The 17,034-nt window shown below is 41.5% G+C and overlaps 1 protein-coding gene across 5 annotated transcripts in view; it reads right to left on the bottom strand.

Moving 5' to 3' along the window:
• SLC45A1 (solute carrier family 45 member 1) overlaps positions 1 to 17,034 on the bottom strand; it is a 71,464-nt gene that overhangs the window by 31,219 nt on the left and 23,211 nt on the right. Inside the window, exon 1 of one of the 5 annotated variants that reach the window (XM_054849950.1) lies at positions 8,074 to 8,258. The exons of 3 other annotated variants lie outside the window; for them this stretch is intronic. The gene's annotated coding sequence lies outside the window, so the exon portion shown is untranslated. Of the gene's footprint in view, positions 1 to 8,073; positions 8,259 to 17,034 lie in introns of those variants that run through there. One more of the 5 variants, XM_054849944.1, reaches the window with a different exon arrangement.

Below are 17,034 nucleotides of genomic sequence, written 5' to 3'. Positions count from 1 at the left end.
AATAATACACCCTGTGTTTGTTCATGCTCTTTAATCACATGGTTTTTTTCTCTGTGGAACATCCTGTCTCTCTGGCCTAAACCAGTTCGGAGGCAAAGATGCTTTGGACTGAATCCAGACTACACATGTATATTTTTGTCTTGCTCTGGAAACCCTGTGTCAATTTAAAACCAATCAATAGAGTTTGTATTACTGTACTTTCCTGAAGAATAAAAGGAATCTGCTTATGAGACATATGAACAGGCAGGCCTGTGCCCACCCACAAGAGGAAACCCTTTGCCCCTCCAAAGACAGGAAAAAACTGAAGGGGAAAGGCTAGCACACTGATACATTTCTTAGGACTAACTGCTCATGAGCAGCTATTCATCTACTGCTATGTTTCTTATACATCAGCAAATGTGTCTGTATTTTCATGCTAAGGTCATACCATTAATGTTTCGTACTAAAGTGCTGGGTTTTTCTGGTTTTGTGCAGAAGGTTTTGGTTTTTGGGGCGTGTTAAACTAATCTCAAAAACTCTTATTGTATTTCTACTTCCAAGTATTAGGAAACCACCAAATACAGCTCCAAATCGCTGATGCTGTCACGAGCAGAACATATTATAAGTCAAATTACCGCTAAACTGCTACCACCACAGATTCATGGATAACTTTCACAAAAATTCTGGATTCTACCACTGCTGCCTCCTGAACCATGATACCCCGGAGAGTATGCACGATGCCCACTGGAGAAGGGAATATTCCAACAAGCAGCAAATCCTCTTTCAGGCCCCATCTAGCTGATTTCACAAGTTGGATAACAGGTTTTTATCCAGTTACTTAGATTTCTACCATGTCGCTCAAGGTTTATAGAGCGCCTCAATGCTTCTCCCTCTGCCCCATTTGTGTAATACCCAACAGATAAATTATTGAAACTGTGTCAGCATACTCAAGCAGGGGGTGGGGTGGGGGTGGGGGTGGGGTGTGGGGGGACGGACGACACACACGACGACACACGACCAAAAAACCCAACAACAACAACCCCTCAAGATTTCTAGATCTGCCAAAAAAAAGAATAAACTGCATAATTCAAAAGCTATACTAACATGGAGTTATATTTTATAGTAAGAGCCAGTAAATAAATGTATTGGACAAATGCCATTTCAAACCAAATGCACGTATTCTTTGTAACAAACAAATAATGTAGCATAAAGGAACAAGGACTGACCGTCGGGAATTTACAATAAAACATTTTACAGGGACATTTTAATTAGTCTGAAGAGACCTATTCTGAAACTAAGCAGACAAAGTAACCAATAATTAGCAGAATTACTGCAAAATGATGTATCCATTCCAAGACTAAGTGCCATCGTTTGGAACATTTAGCCATGCTCCTCATATATAAGCAAGCGTTTGATTCTTATCTTACAGGCAATACTCAAGTTAGTCTTCGCTGTGGAACAGGTACAAAAGTGTCCTTACTATTAACTCTCATGTCGGACGTTAGCCATAAAATTAGACATCTCCAGCTACTTATTGCTGGAGATCCACTATTAAACAGGATTTGTGGTTTTAATCTTTCATCATAGAATAGATTAAATCTGCACTTTGGTAGAAGCATGAGCACGTAATCCTAATAAGAGACTATTTATCCTACACGAAAATAATTAAATGCTTGATTACTCATTTTCTGAGCAAAAAATTCTGGTTTTCTAGTCAGGGACGCTGTTTCTTATATTTTTAAAAGCTAACGCTAATTTACACACACAGTATATGCAACAAGAATGCTTGTGCTCAAACGCTGGGGCAATAATGAGAAGGGATCTGCTGACTGCAGTGCAGCGCTCCTAAGGACATTTGTGTGACTTCATATGGAAATAACATAGGCATTTTATATATCCCAGAATTTTGCATTTAGGATGACTACGAATTAAATGGTATTATTTGGGGCCATTGGGGTCACTGTGAACGAATGCCATTCTAATTGACACGACTGGATGTGACTCGGAGAGAAACTCTTATTTGCAAACTGAGCTCCTGAAGCACATTAAAAGGCATTTCTAATGCACATTGTTTGCTGCAGAGAGGCATGTACTAGAACTGGCTATTGAGCTTGGGCATCTCTCCTGACCACCTAATTCTGTTCTGCTGATGCTTCACTTGTGTCAGTTCGATTTTGTAAACTGACTTCTACCTGGCCTGCCCTCGCAGGAAAAGGATGCTCTTTTGACCAATGAGGAAATATTGAATACGTACCACGCAGCTTGTTATGCTGCCATTTTAGTAGAAAACAGAGTTTACTGACCTATCAAAGAAAGCAGCTCTATGAGCAGCAGTAGTAGTGGAACCCAGGTTTAAATGGATTTTGTGGCTCCTGCCCGATTTACAGTTCTCTGCTGTCCTCAACTCATGCCAATAAAATTCTTTTCTGCTTCCTGTCACAACAGAGTCCTGTGAAATAACACACCGGCTGCCACACTTGCTCAGAGAAACCAGCTGACAAGAAGTGTGGAGAGACAATCTTGACAAGGTTAGACCAGGGCATTCTTGCACAACAGCTCCCTATTTTCCAAAATATATATGAAAATAATTCTATCTAAGACTGCATTTCTTCTCAATTTGCTAGAAGTTGTCATAGATGGGATTGTACTCGTCCTCACCAAATGCTCAAACGGCCATCTAAAAAGGAATTTTGAGGAACAAGAAACACAAAATTCTGACATTCAAAATCTGTGTCATTAACGCTATTTCCCAAGTAACGCTCATAACACAGAAATTAAAGAGAACTAAATATTACCTCTTAATTGTTAATATTTCAATTGATTCAAAGGCAAATATTAGGACATATAAAAATATTAAATAGGTGGACTGAGAACTCAGGACTTTTTATTCAAAGGAATGCTATTTACTGAAAAAAAAAAAAGAAATTTACCTCACACAACCTGAGTTCTCATTTCTACTAATAATCTTCTCCCTGTTAACATGAGAAAACTGAAAGTAACGTCCCCCCTTGCACCCCTTGCTATCCTATCATTTCATATCATTAAAAATTCAGGTAGTATTGACATCTCTGGACACCCACGTAGGGTAAAAGACCACTCCCAAACCACAATGTTTCCCTTAAAGCCTAAGTTACAGCTACATATCTGGCAGTCTGTGTCTCAGTTTTAAGTCTTTTTACAGCCTGTATGATAGATACCATCCACCCTAAGCCTACATGCCTGCAGCTGCTGTGAAAAGTTCATTACAGTAAAGCCATCTGAAGAAATAACAGCACAATACTCTTGTCCATAAGGCATATTTTAGGCTTGCATAAAACCTCCTGTAGCATGTTTAAATTGGTATTCTTTTTTAGAACTGCAGGAGACAGAACAAGGAAATGGCTTTGTTAACAATTCCACAAAAAGCAAAGGAGAGATCCTTGGGACAACATAGAGCAGCTGCTTCTGGTGAGAAGCAGGATATACATATAGATGACTGAACTGCTGAAGACTGGGGAAAAGGCAGGAGTAAAAATAAACGTGAAATTTTCGCAGGCTGAAAAACGTCTGGGCTTGTACATACCTTCCCTTCTCTCCAGTAGAAGTACTGCAGGAGAGGACAGCCCCTGTCTTTTGTTTCCTCCCCTCCTCTCCACAGTTCTGCCATCCAAACCCCTTTCCCCTGCCCCAATACCTGCCCTTTCCCTCCAGCAACGCTGTACTTCTGCGAGGTTCTCGTGCAGTGCGAGACCTTTGTCTGTCTCTCATCCTGCCTTAATGTTTTTAGATTCCAAAAGGTTTCTGCAACTTCACTTTAAAAGCAACACACACTTCAAATTTCTACAGAGCTAACTTTTGTAAGTAACAAAACTTGTCTGACAGGTGGATCTCAACAAAGAAAATTCTTAGAATTTAAATCTGGAGAAGACCAATGCGATACTCCGCTGTGATCTGACACCACAGAGACCTAAAGTTTTACACAATTGCTTCTGAAGGCAAAGAGTGAGTGCAAGCTAGATAAAATCCTCAGGAAGAAGCCCAGACAGTGTTTACGAATTTCAAATGACAGAAGAGTCACCTCACAGTAAGAAGCACTAGTGACAAATCCTCTTCATTTTTCAAATACTGTGCCTTAAATAATTTTTTAGAACTAGCAAATAAAATACTTTTCTTCAAGGAAAGGCTTATAGAGTTTTTTAGTTGGGTGGGTTTTGTTTTCATATATATATATATGCATGTACATATGTATTTTCAATCTTTGATCCTGACAGTTTACATGCAGTTTTCCTGGAAAAGTTGGAGCCAATCCAAAAGTTCAGTGGTAATGCTATGGTGTATCAAAAAAAAAATACCTGGAGTCAGTCCTATGAAGCTCTTTATTTAGAGACGCTGATAAATATTTTTAAAATACCAGCTTTAAAACTCTCCTATTTGAGATAGGTCTAAACAAACCAATGCCAGTTTTGTTCCAAGTCTGAAAACTGCGGGTTGGATGAACTCCAGAAGGATTGAGTGAATTTAAACAGGCAGGAAGAATCATAAATTTTGCTTCTAGAAAAAAGATCTGTGTTTTCCTTGCCAACAGGACACAAATAAACCTCCCAAGAGGGAAAAAGCTGAACAGCAGTTTTTAAGCCATCCATCTGCAGAGTCTTCCATTAAATTTTGAGAAGTTAAAATAATCTTTCGGAGATGAAAGACTAAAGCAGAAAGAGTATATCTCTGGAACAAGTAGAGGAAGAACATGCGAGCAAAAACACTGAACGTGACTTGCGGTGCTGCACACGCACAGGTGGACAATCCCACACAGCATTCAGGTAACATCTAGCATGAGCAGCAAAGAGCCTATTTCCCCAAAGGCACCAAAGGACAAAACTTTTCCAGTATCTCCATGTGAGGTGACTCCTCTCTTACATTCTAGCCCCTAAAGTCAATTCACTCTTTTTTTCCTTTGGAAAACATTTTCTCTTTCAAGATAGTTACCCAAACACTGAGCAATACAGGCAGGAAAGCCCGTAAGGTGTAGTATTAGGAACAAGCCTTGGAAAGCTCTGGAAAAACATCAGTGCAACTACAGTGACAAAATAAAACAGAGGCAGAAAGTGAGGCAAATACGCACAGTTAAATTTCTCACGTGACAATACCTGAAAGAGCAAGTAGTGTTCTGCCTGGTTTCATTGCTTCTGCTAGACAGTCAGCTCCTCCATTATTTCAAGTGTGGTAAAAACAAGAGGGCATAGCAGCTCATTTGCATAAACGTAAATTTTTAAGTGACTAGAACGGAAGAAGCATCGATCAGCATTTGGCATTCATTGGCAATACCAGCTCCCCCCATAATTCCTTCATCCACACAAGCAAAGGCAAGATAGGATTTCCATGCCCAGCCCTGATCAAAATTCTACTTCAGGAATTAATCAGCTTGCTACAAAGAAGGAAAACGCACAGGAGGGGCTTCGTCCTGTCTGTGCTTCCAGCAAAGCCAGCCTTAGGCTGTAACATTCACTGATAGGAGCCGGACAACTCAAACAGTTCAGCTGCTAAGACTCCTTTTCTTTTTAAACAACATAGTGGTCCATTTTAAGCCACAGAGCAGAAGTAATAGGTATTATGATTTGAATACAGTATAATATTTTTGCACAGTCCACTTTTAATATACCTATCAAAACCTACTGAGTCTCCAGAGGGACCTTGACAGGCTGGAGAGGTGGGCCCATGCGAACCGCATGAAGTTCAACAAGGCCAAGTGCAAGGTCCTGCACATGGATCAGCGCAATCCCAAGCACAACTACAGGCTGGGTGGAGAATGGATTGAAAGCAGCCCTGAGGAGAAGGACTTGGGGGTATTGATTGATGAAAAGCTCAACATGACCCGGCAGTGTGCGCTCATGGCCCAGAAAGCCAACTGTGTCCTGGGCTGCATCAAAAGAAGTGTGACCAGCAGGTCGAGGGAGGTGATTCTGCCCCTCTACTCTGCTCTGGTGAGACCCCCCTGCAGTACTGCGTCCAGCTCTGGGGGCCCCAGTACAAGAAAGACATCGAGCTGTTGGAGTGAGTCCAGAGGAGGGCCACGAAGTTGATCAAGAGGGATGGAGCACCTCTCCTGTGAGGACAGGCTGAGAGAGTTGGGATTGTTCAGCCTGGAGAAAAGAAGGCTCCGGGGAGATCTAATTGCGGCCTTCCAGTACCTGAAGGGGGCCTACAGGAAAGATGGGGAGGGACTGTTTATCAGGGAGTGTAGTGACAGGACAAGGGGGAATGGGTTTAAGCTAAAAGAGGGTCGATTTATATTGGACGAGTAGAAAGAAATTCTTTACTGTGAGGCACTGGAACAGGTTGCCCAGGGAGGTTGTGGAGGCCCCATCCCTGGAAGTGTTTAAGGCCAGGCTGGATGAGGCTTTGGGCAACCTGGTCTAGTGGAGGGTGTCCTTGCCCGTAGCAGGAGGGTTGGAACTAGATGATCTTTGAGGTCCCTTCCAACCCAAACCATTCTATGAATCTATGAGTTACAATGTAACAAGTCCATCTAGAAGATTCACTAGCAGGCAGAAATAAAAAATTAGGAGAGCTCAGCATAGCAGTGATCACAGTGGCAAGTGTGAGAAAGCAACAAACCTTGAAGAAAATTCATTTCAATGACAGCTTAAGTAATTTAAGACTGGTGTCTGAACTGCAGCTCTTGAAGTCCAGCCTCATTCAAATGGATCCTCGCAAAAAAAGAAGACATGAGAAATTTGGCAGGCCTAAGTCACGAGAATTTGAAGTCATCCATAAGACACCTCCTAGAGAGCTTATAGGTGCCCATCTGACAAAGAACTGATGTACAATGATGTTATGAACACGAAGGTACAACAATTTCATGAACACTGGACTAAAAATACATCATTGCATACTAGGTCATAAAAAAATTCTTGTGTGACTAACGGAAACTCATTTACATTGGGTGGTGCTGGAAGCAATGTGCTTGAAAAACTGGGGAAGCATCAGTTATAAAGCCCTTAATTTTTCTCACAGAGAAGCGGCAAGCTTGCCTTGCCAGGTGGGAGACTTCGCAGATCAAAGTACATGGCATTTAAAAGTCCCCCTAGAAAACAGTCTGGGAAATACATGCTTGTGGAAACCATCTAGAACACAGTCTCAGAGAAAAAGAAGGTGGATCCAGGAAGGGCGTCCAAAACAACGAAGACTTTCCCATTCAGAAAATGGCAGGGCTCAGTGGTCAGCTGTGTATACACTACCCATTTTGTTGATTTTTTTTACATTGTCCATGAAATATTCTAATTCTGCATACACGGCGGAAGTAATGAATTTCAAGGCTCACCCAAAGCGAGGGCTGTCTGTAGCTAGAGCTCAATTGGAGAGCTGGCACGATACGCAGACATCATTGGTCCCTAACTCCCTTAACTTTTTAAGATAAAGATCGTGTGTACAGCCCCATTTCACTAAGAAATGTTATTGCAAAGATACATTGGCAGAAACATCTGCAGAGAGACTACCAGCATACTAATGGGATATGTGCACAAAATGAATCGAGAACTAAAGCAAGCAGAAAATCTGCAGATAATACTAAACTGCCCCTCCTATGAACACCACTTCAAATATCTTTTTTCCACTTGATATGAAAACAATAATAAAAGCAAACTAAAATACTCCACAAGACAATTCTCTGACTGAATAGACTGAGAATATACAGGTGCCGCAGAGAGGAAAACGCTGTCTGGGGACCAAGGGATAGATACAAGGCAGATCTTCATGCAGCTCATATGCTGCTTTTTTTGCACAAGACCTATATCCTTTGAAAGCAAAAGTATTCCAAATGTAGATTTGATTCAGCCTATCAAATTATTTACAGGCAGTCAGAAGAGACTGGCATCTGCAGTCTAGCACAGTCAAGAGGAAAAAGTAAAACTTATTATAAATTTCAGTGTGTTAAATGTCCATTAAACATGTACCATCCTTACTGACATGTAATCTGTTCAAAAGCAATTCGCTTATCAATCTGCTCTAAAATAAAAAAGTCCACAATAAATAGAGCAGCAGATTTATCAGATGGGCAGAACTACCATTAAAATGAATGTATTTCCAGATTGTTTCTTTCTACTTGTAATGTTTACTTACACGTACAGTAGACAGTATTTTAAAGGCAGGACAAAATGTTCTCATGGACTGTATCTGGTAATACACAAGGTCGGCTCTAGTGCATCAGTATTAACTGGGTCTTCTTCAGCAGGAGGTTATGCACGCTCCGACATTATGACAGATCATCTCAAAGCACAGTTGAAGGCTGGTATGAACTGGTGAGCCTGAAACAAGGGAAGAGACTACTTACATCTGAGTTGGATGAACAATAAGTTCAGGTAATTTTATAGCATTTTAGAACTCGTGGTTTTATTCACGCTGAGAAGCCTACCTCAACTAGGAACGCAGAGTCATGACTGTGCTAGGAGATCAAGGAAATGAGCATGAAGAACGAGTCCCCTTTGTACAAGGAGCACGTCAGCAATTCTACTCTGGAAGGGTTGTATCAGTAAAAAAAGTGATGCCATATCCAACCGCACCCACCAACCCCCATGGCAGAACTTTGAAGACTTCGGTATTGCAAATCCATTTCCTAAGCTACAAACAAAACACTTTTGAAAGGGCTCTGACCGTGGGCAATCCTAAGCAGCCCAGCTGCATCCAGGACACTTCCAAGGACCGAGCCACAAACAACTCGTATTTCTGCTTAATCTTGGGTCTTGCCCAATGAAAGGCCTGGCTTTCTTCCACTACAGCTCTGTTAGCATTGCCAGTGAAGGGAATTTATGCAGAGAAAGAAGGGACTGGCATTCCTGCTACAATAGGGCCAATTGTCTCAGGCTGCCACATTCAGTTAAATGTTTACTTTGTTGTTTCACAACTCAACAGGAAGCGAAAGGTCAGAGAGGCCTCACTGCAGAACAGAGACCTTGTCACTCATCTATTCACCTCAAGCCAAGGTTCTGGTGGGAGACTACTGCTTTCCAGTTTTGTCCCTCTTCCTCCAGGAGACAGACACCAGATAGTAAATTAACACTTCAGCAATTCTTCCAGTCTGGTTTCGTATGCTAGAAGAAATGTTAGAAGTCTGAGAGTATTCTATCAAGATCCTGAAAGGGGAATATTGCCAGGATTCATTCACCAAGACTGGTTAATGGAGAAAGATTAATCTCTTGAGACTGCCCTTGAAGGCCAGCCTTTTTGGCACACTTGAAAATCAGAGTTATAGCAAAGATAGAGCCATAAGCGTGCAGAGCTTCCTGTGACACAAAACTTCTCTCTGCTTGAAATTGTGAAGACCCTACTCAAATTCAGAGCCCTTCAATAAGCTGCATTTGCCAGCACGAAGGTAAAATAAAAAAATCGTTTAATAGGAACGAGACTGTTATTCTTGGCTTGGTATGAATGGATGACCTGCAGTGTCGCTCTCAGTAGATGAAGCATGAGCTCACTTGGAGAGCCACTTGGCCACCTAATCCGTTAAAAAATAGCCAAAAACTTTCTTAACCTGTATGTATTTTCTTCCTCTGTTCAATTAACACGAGGAAAAAAACCACTGAGTTTACCCAATGAAAACCTATCACAATAGTAATCAAGCTGTTATTTTGAAGAGGACTATGCATGGGTCAAATAAACATAATGTAATTTTCAGCTAATTGCGAACATGCTCTGAGCTTGTGAAGAAAATACGGAATATTTAGTCCTGGCATGAATGAGTCCTGCTCTGAAGAAATTTTGACCACATTGTTTCTGACCATCTGAGCGGCCAGATGGTTACTGGGACACAGCCTGGGATGGGACGAGTCACAACCCAGCAACACCTGTTTCTCTCCACTGTCTACCGAGGAAACCAAGACAAACAGCTCCAAAGCAGAAGTCTGTATTTGAACAGGCAAATCCTTCCTGCTCCATCTCTTCCTGAGCACAGCATGCAGTTCACAGATTAATCGGCAGCTACAGGACCCCAAGTGACTGGTGTGCCTGCAGAGTCTGGGAAATTTCATCTTCCTCAAAAACCATAACCTCGAAAACACAAAGCTAGGGCTTTTCTGGCGTACACAGGGGAAATCCTAAATCTGGAGGGGAGAAAAACAAAACCAAACCAAAAACCCCCAGGACAGCTGACTGAGCAGACATGCATTAACCAAACCTTCCACCTTCTGAGATGCTTACACATAAAGTAAGCAGTGCTTGTTCTGTAGCTTGTTAAAAGCATGGGAGCCCCATTCAAACTGGAGAGCAACCTGTGCACTCTTCTGAGATGGCGAGTGTGTATCCAACTCCCGGTCTCATTAAAGAGGCTGAAAAATCTACCGTTGACCTAAGGTGGCCGCAGAATTATGCATCTGACTGGAAAAGCACAGATTTCTTGAGGACTGTCCAGTCTATAAACAGCCAGCCACGTAACTCAGTGACGCACCGAAAATCCCTGGACGCGACTCAAAAATCTTCCTCACAAAGCTGATGGGAACATTCCTAGGCCAGCTATTCTGGCCACAAGTACTGTCCTCATCACTGGATATGAGCTTTGTCATTCACAGCAATCTATGCTAGTAGACTCCTGACTCCTCTGGGTTATGAGGCAAAGCTCAGGTTTTTACAGATCAGGCCTAATCAGCTAGACTGGGCTCTTCAAAACGGTCAAAAGTCTTCAAATAATCTTCAAGTTCCCATATGACTGTGGGTATATTTTGACAAGTCAGCAGGATTTTCATTGCCAAGCCAATACTATTACGTGAGCAAAGAAAACATTTTTCCCATACAAGCTATCTTACATCCCATACTATCCTATTCAAACAGCATTTTAAGCCGTTTGGAGACTGAATCACCACCGATGACTCACCAACGGGTAATACTATACAGAGTGCTTTAACAATATTACTGTATTCCATTCTCATTCCACCGAATCATTCCATTTTACAAAATGGGAAACTGGGATGCTAAAGGGCTATTACTGTACTGCATTTTTACTTTCATATTATGTAAAAAAGTACTGACCTCCTGTTGCAGAAATAATGCAAGTGGATTTAGAATTTCCATTTTGCTCATAGTGTCACCTAAGATCATATACAACATGAAAGACATTTCATTTGTCTTCAAAATGACTCAGAAAAGACCATGACATAATAAAAAGTTTGTCAGCAAGATTTCTTGGAACACTGGACATCTGCCATGTTACTCAAGAATTACATGCATCTCAGTCTCTTGGCTAACACAGAATTTAAATAGGAACATCCACAGTGGTTTTTAGAACATACCACCATATTTTATACTAAAAGTCAGAAGGACAAGCCCTCTGATTTAGATACTTACATGTACTTCTGCATTTCATTTGGCGGACTGTAAATCAGCTTTTCAGAGCTGGATCGTTACAGCTTGATGACACCAAGTAAACAGTAATGATTCCTGCCCTCATGCAAGCAAGCGGGCAAAAGTTAGCAAGAAGAGCCTCAGTGACAGAAATGAGCTGTGCTCCATTAGGACACTGCCCCTCAGCTTTTGAGTGCAGAGTGTAGCGGGGACACCACTTCTAGCCCTCTGTAACACTCAGCATAGCATTTCAGGCTGTGATCCAAAGCCTAATCTAATACTGCATAGGTGTGTAACCTTGGCTCTGTTGTGCTGAGAAGACTGCTGTTAAGACGTGAGAAAGTGTACAAGCTTAAGGCTACGCAAGGTAAGAAAAAGTAAAACCATGGACAGAAGTGTAATCATCAAGACATGAGTAAAGGGCCAATGATTCAAGGAAAGAAATACTGACATGAAAAGGTAACACAAAGCCAAAAAATTCTAACAGGAAAAAGAAAGCAAAGAAATGCCATGTTTTGTGCCGCTTCTACTCTCTGTGAGGTCCCAGTGCTCCTGCAGATGTTCGTGCAAGTGCTCTTCTCCCTTAATTACGATTCACTAATATCCTATCACAATCAGAGAAAAGTGTTGACACGAAAATGAGTGCCACACATCTTCCTTTACAGCCCTCCAGATGATTCATAAGCAATTATTTAAAGGTCATAAAATTGTTCGCCTGTGGGGGTGAGTCAGAGAACGAGGAAGTGACTCGTATTCTAGACCGCTTATGTGGACCTTACAGTCTTTCGGCAGGATTCCTACAAGACAAAAACTATTTCTAAGACTGACTGCTTAGTGACACAAGCTCTGTTGTCACCTGATTAAAGAGATGCTGTAAGAAGGAGAGAGGTGAGGCTCAGGGTGCTGAGGACAAACACACACGCTGTTTCACTGGCCATATTTACTTTTACACGTACATTATGAACGTATTTCCAGCAGCCTATTACCATGCAATTGAATGCAAGTAACATTTTGCCGATGTTATGACAGTAAATAACCCCCGCTGACTGTTACATTTATAAGCATAAACACTCAAAATTATTGATTACAAAGATGAACATTATCTACCATTTGGTAACACTTAGGAACGAATATGGCAAAATATTTTTAAAACACTACCTATATCTGTATAGGTCTTCCAGGCACCTTATGAACTTGGTTTGTTTTTTTTTTTTTTCCCCTCAGGAACTTAGCTGAGTACTAATAAAGGCATATCAGTGTTAAACTTCTTTCTGGATGCTAAGTAGTGCTATAGATTGAACATCATCCAAACAGTATATAATTTGTAGACATATGTTACAGTCATTTTCTGCAACACACACTCTAAGCAAGCTAAAAGTAACCTTCATGTTTCCTAAAGCTTTACTCCTGTTCAGTCTTAATGCCTGTTCTTTACAGTAAATGGTTCATGAGAGTATGCAGGTGGAATCTGGAAACGAAAGGCCGCTCCTCAGTCACGGTTCTGCTGTGTGCAGAGAAGTTTGTTTCATTATTCACGCCTTCCCAGAAGAGGCCACGTGGACATGGGCACAGCTATAAAACAGACTCTCTAGTAGTTTGCATATGGAGATTATTTCTTATCAGCAGGAAGGGGAAGCTTTATCCATCTGTCAGAAACCATCGAGGAGCCGTTGGCCCCTGTTAGGATGAAATCAGAGTAAAACTACTCATGAATGAATTTTTCAGATTGTAAAAAGATGGTTATGAACCACAGAGGAAGAACATAGTGCTCAGTGCTCCAAATTGTGACGTTTCTGGGATCTAGGTTCATACTGCAACACTAATACACACATAGCACGCTTTTACTCATCTTTAGTAACCGCAGTGCAATGGCAGTAATCTGTGATGCTCTTGATAAAACCCTGGTGTTTAACAATATCAGTTAGCCAAGTCTGGTTACACTTTTTAGCATAAATCGCTAGAGAACATCTGTTTTAAAAAGCTGCTACAATTACAGCTATATATGAAAGATTAGCAATGCCTTTGAAATGTAACGTCATAGACTCATAGGCATGTTTGCAGCTGAAAGCAAACTGAACTGAAAGCAAGCAATGTGAGCTGGAGTACAAATTGTGACATAGAAAATACCAACCATCTTGTCAATCAGCTCCTCAGACATGGAACAGATTCTAGAAAAGCTGTCTCTTAGCATTTGTGGTTTGCAGTAACCAATAGCCCAAAAGCATTAGGCTCACAATGAATGAGCAGGAAAGAGAGCACTTAGGTAGTTCTGACACGCTGAGTCCTGCACGCCACTGTGCGGTGCTAGAGACCGAGAAGGCTTGGCCTTCGCTCCCAGACGACTCTGCAGCACTTGCAGTCGAGACTAGAACACAGCTTATTCACCCATGCTGCCCTCACCTTTACTTGAGGAATGCATATGATGCTTCACTCTGTGCTGCCCATCACGCGAACTCTGCACCCATACAGAAATGTGATCATAAACAGCCTCAGACTACCTGCAGAAATTCAAAGGAAAGATCTGCAAGGATATACAAGTGGTAAACAATGACACAAATTCTACCATATCACTGCTTTTCTTCCGTATGCATAGGTCCAACAGCTAGGCCAGCTCTCCAAGCCGCCAGTTCACAGCTGTGCCACTCTCAACTATGGCACAACGTTGGCAGAAGGGGTGGGGGGCACTGCTTGTTTAATCTAGTTTACAGAGTACAGCTCCTGCGTATCTAACTACAGCCTTGGATTAAAGTTTTTAGGCTCTGCTCACTAATAATGGTTATCAGTTCACTTTTTACAATTAAATCCATCGTTCCCAAAAAGAAGTCAGGAGTTTCACTGAGGTAGCAATAACATGGAAATGTAGAGGCTGATTCTCAACTATCTGTGTAAAGTTCAAAGTAATTTCTTGCTAATCTTGTCTCTTTAAAAACTTTCTAAACATCATTTAGCACTGTATTTTAAGTTGACCACAGGAAGCGCAAACGAGAAAGTCCAGAAGAAGCCTTGCCTACCCCTCAGGCACTTCCTGCACTAGTGACAAAAGCATAATGCAAAATTGCTAAGAAAATACTTTGTGTTTAGGTTATGTTTTTTCTTCCTTTTAGGCAAGAAACATTTGTTCATCAAAAATCGCAGTCTGGAAGCAACAATGCCCACCTCCGTGCCACTGTGTCTGGCTAGTCTCAGAGCTGCTGGGAGCGTGTCTCCTATAAACCAAGTTTGGGAGTAAACTCAGAGAATGAACAGAACCAAAGCCAAGCTCTTATTTTTTCCTCCCACTCTACAAGCAGAGTTGGTGCCTAATAGTCACTTGATCTACTAGGCCACCCTTTGCTGAAAGAAAATTACCTATACTTCTCTCCACTAGCCTTGTAATCACTTGGCTGATGGAAGAAAAAGCTCAATGGTCCCTTTAAGGACAAAGCAGATGATTTAAGCATTCCCGTGTTAAAAACAGACACTACAAACAATTGAGAAATTGTTTCCGATTGCCACAGGTAGACAATACCCCTCCCCCTCATCATAATAACAGTTAACAGTGAATTCTCTCTTCCTGTTCAGACATCTAGGCCATAAAAGGAAGAATAGATACAAAAGACAAAACATTCACAAAAACTTTTTCACATGTATTAATCGCTTTTTTTCTTCCCATGCTGTCTACAAGGTAGCCTAAAGGGCCTTACTTTAAACTCTTACAGTTAGGCTGTCTCAATGCGTGTTTGGCTCCAGCCACAATTTGACCTTACACTGAAGTAAGAGTTGGGCATGTGCTAGCAATTCACTTTCCATCCCTGCTTCACTTTCACAGACAGAAAAGGAATATGCAGGCCAGCAGGTAGACAGAGCGCACTGTTTTAGGTACCTGACCTGGATGACTGGAGAAGCAGGATCCTGAAGTGTCTGCTCCTTAATCTGGACACAGCATCTGATCTCTGCTGAGCATCAAACAGTGCTTCTCTGCACTGTTCCCTTTCTCATGATTTGTGCTTGCCTACTCTCACTGAAATCTCTACATCCTAAGTAATCAGCACACTTCTCTCGACAATCTTGAACAAGAAAAAAAGAGAGCAAAGATCTAGTGTTCTTAACCATAAAGGTTATTGCATGAGTATTCACACAACCCACAAAGGAAGAGGGAAGGGGAAAAAACCCCAAACAAACAAAACCAAACAGCAAAAAAAAACCCCCCACTGAACTCAGAGAAAGCTTCCATTACTTTGGGAGAGGTTTTAGTGAAGACTTCAAGATGTTCCCACAGCTTATTGAAAAAACAGCACACAGGTTTTTTCGTTAGGTAAACGTGGAGTCTTAATAGTGTCTCATTTCATGATGGTGGTTACCATACAGGCGGGATTTGTGTGCATGTTTCCACTAGCTTTCTAGTGTTCAATACTGTCTGCAGAGCCTTCAATATTCCTTCCTCTAAAAATGCTAGTCATTTTGCCACAAGTCCTGCTACTGGAAGGGTTTTTCTGTAGTATAAGGAAACACTACCTATGTTCAAACCCTTCAACAATAAGCAATTGACTCCTCTGTGTTGCTATAGAAATCAGCAGGCAAAGACTTTTTTTTACAAGGGGGTATTTTCTAGAAGGTCTAGATAGGGTGGGGCAGACTGGAGCAGAAGAATCTCCCTTGTGCCAAGTGATTTCAGAGTGCAAGAGAGAGATAATGTACATGAATCAGCAGTGCCTTGGGCTCCAGTTATAACAGCTTTTCTCTCCACATCAGGAGAAAGATCCTGTGGCTGACAAGAACTAAAACCAGACAGGGAATGTCGCTTTCTAAATCATCTTCTAAGCTGACGGACTACAAATCAAGGAGTTCAGTGAATTTGACTTCTTCAGCTAATGCGAACACAACAAAAGGCATGATGGGTCCTGGGGCAGGAAGAGGAGATAAGCCCTCTAAAATGCCCGTGGTCTTTCAGGTCCTTAACAGCATCTTGGTAGCATCAATTCAAACCAAATCAGTTCCTCTAATCCACGCTAAAGTAGTTCTAATGCCACATTCCTTCTGAAGGAAGCTTATTTTGCCTGACTTCACCAGTAGAGGCAACCCATAGACGTAACCCAGATTGTCAATCTTCTCTCTACCCTTTCTTTTCACAAAGGCCTAACTCCACCAGCATTATTCCTCCAGGTGATGGATCCACAGTATTTATCTGCAAATCCTTCCAGATTGCAACTTTCTGCTGCAAGATGCTGAGAGCATCCATAACCTCATGACAAGTGACATCAGAATGTGTGTCCTTAGCAGTGTATTAACGATACATGACTTAGTGCAGTTCTGCACACTGCAGGGCAGTTAGTGTGCAGGGGCAGTGGGCAGGATCATCACAAAGATGGCAGCACAGTTCTATGGGCAAGTCTTGAACCTACATTCATAAATGTCTGCCATGTCTGAAAAATCACAGAGTAATTTCAGTGGGTTTTACAAACAGTGAAGCCCACCACTCCTGACTGAAAAGACCGCACCAGTTAAATGTATTCCAGCTGATTAGCATAAACCCTTTTAGAAAGAATAGTAATTATATTATATTACATTGCATTATATTCCCCCACTACAGAAGGTTCCAAACTATAGTTGCTTCTCTGAGAGACAATGTCTTCATTGTAACCTAGAGAAACACGCAAGTAATTTACGTAAGAATGCAGTAAAAATGTCTTCCATTTGGAATATTTTCATGTGCTGAGATCAAACTCAATTATGTCCTGGTGAAACTAAAAGTAAGGCAGTTTCTTTTTGCTT

The sequence above is a fragment of the Grus americana genome, chromosome 21, assembly GCF_028858705.1.
Source record: "Grus americana isolate bGruAme1 chromosome 21, bGruAme1.mat, whole genome shotgun sequence".
NCBI classification, from domain to species: domain Eukaryota; kingdom Metazoa; phylum Chordata; class Aves; order Gruiformes; family Gruidae; genus Grus; species Grus americana.
Note: the sequence above shows the minus strand (reverse complement) of the source record. Positions and strands in the feature narration are given on the sequence as shown.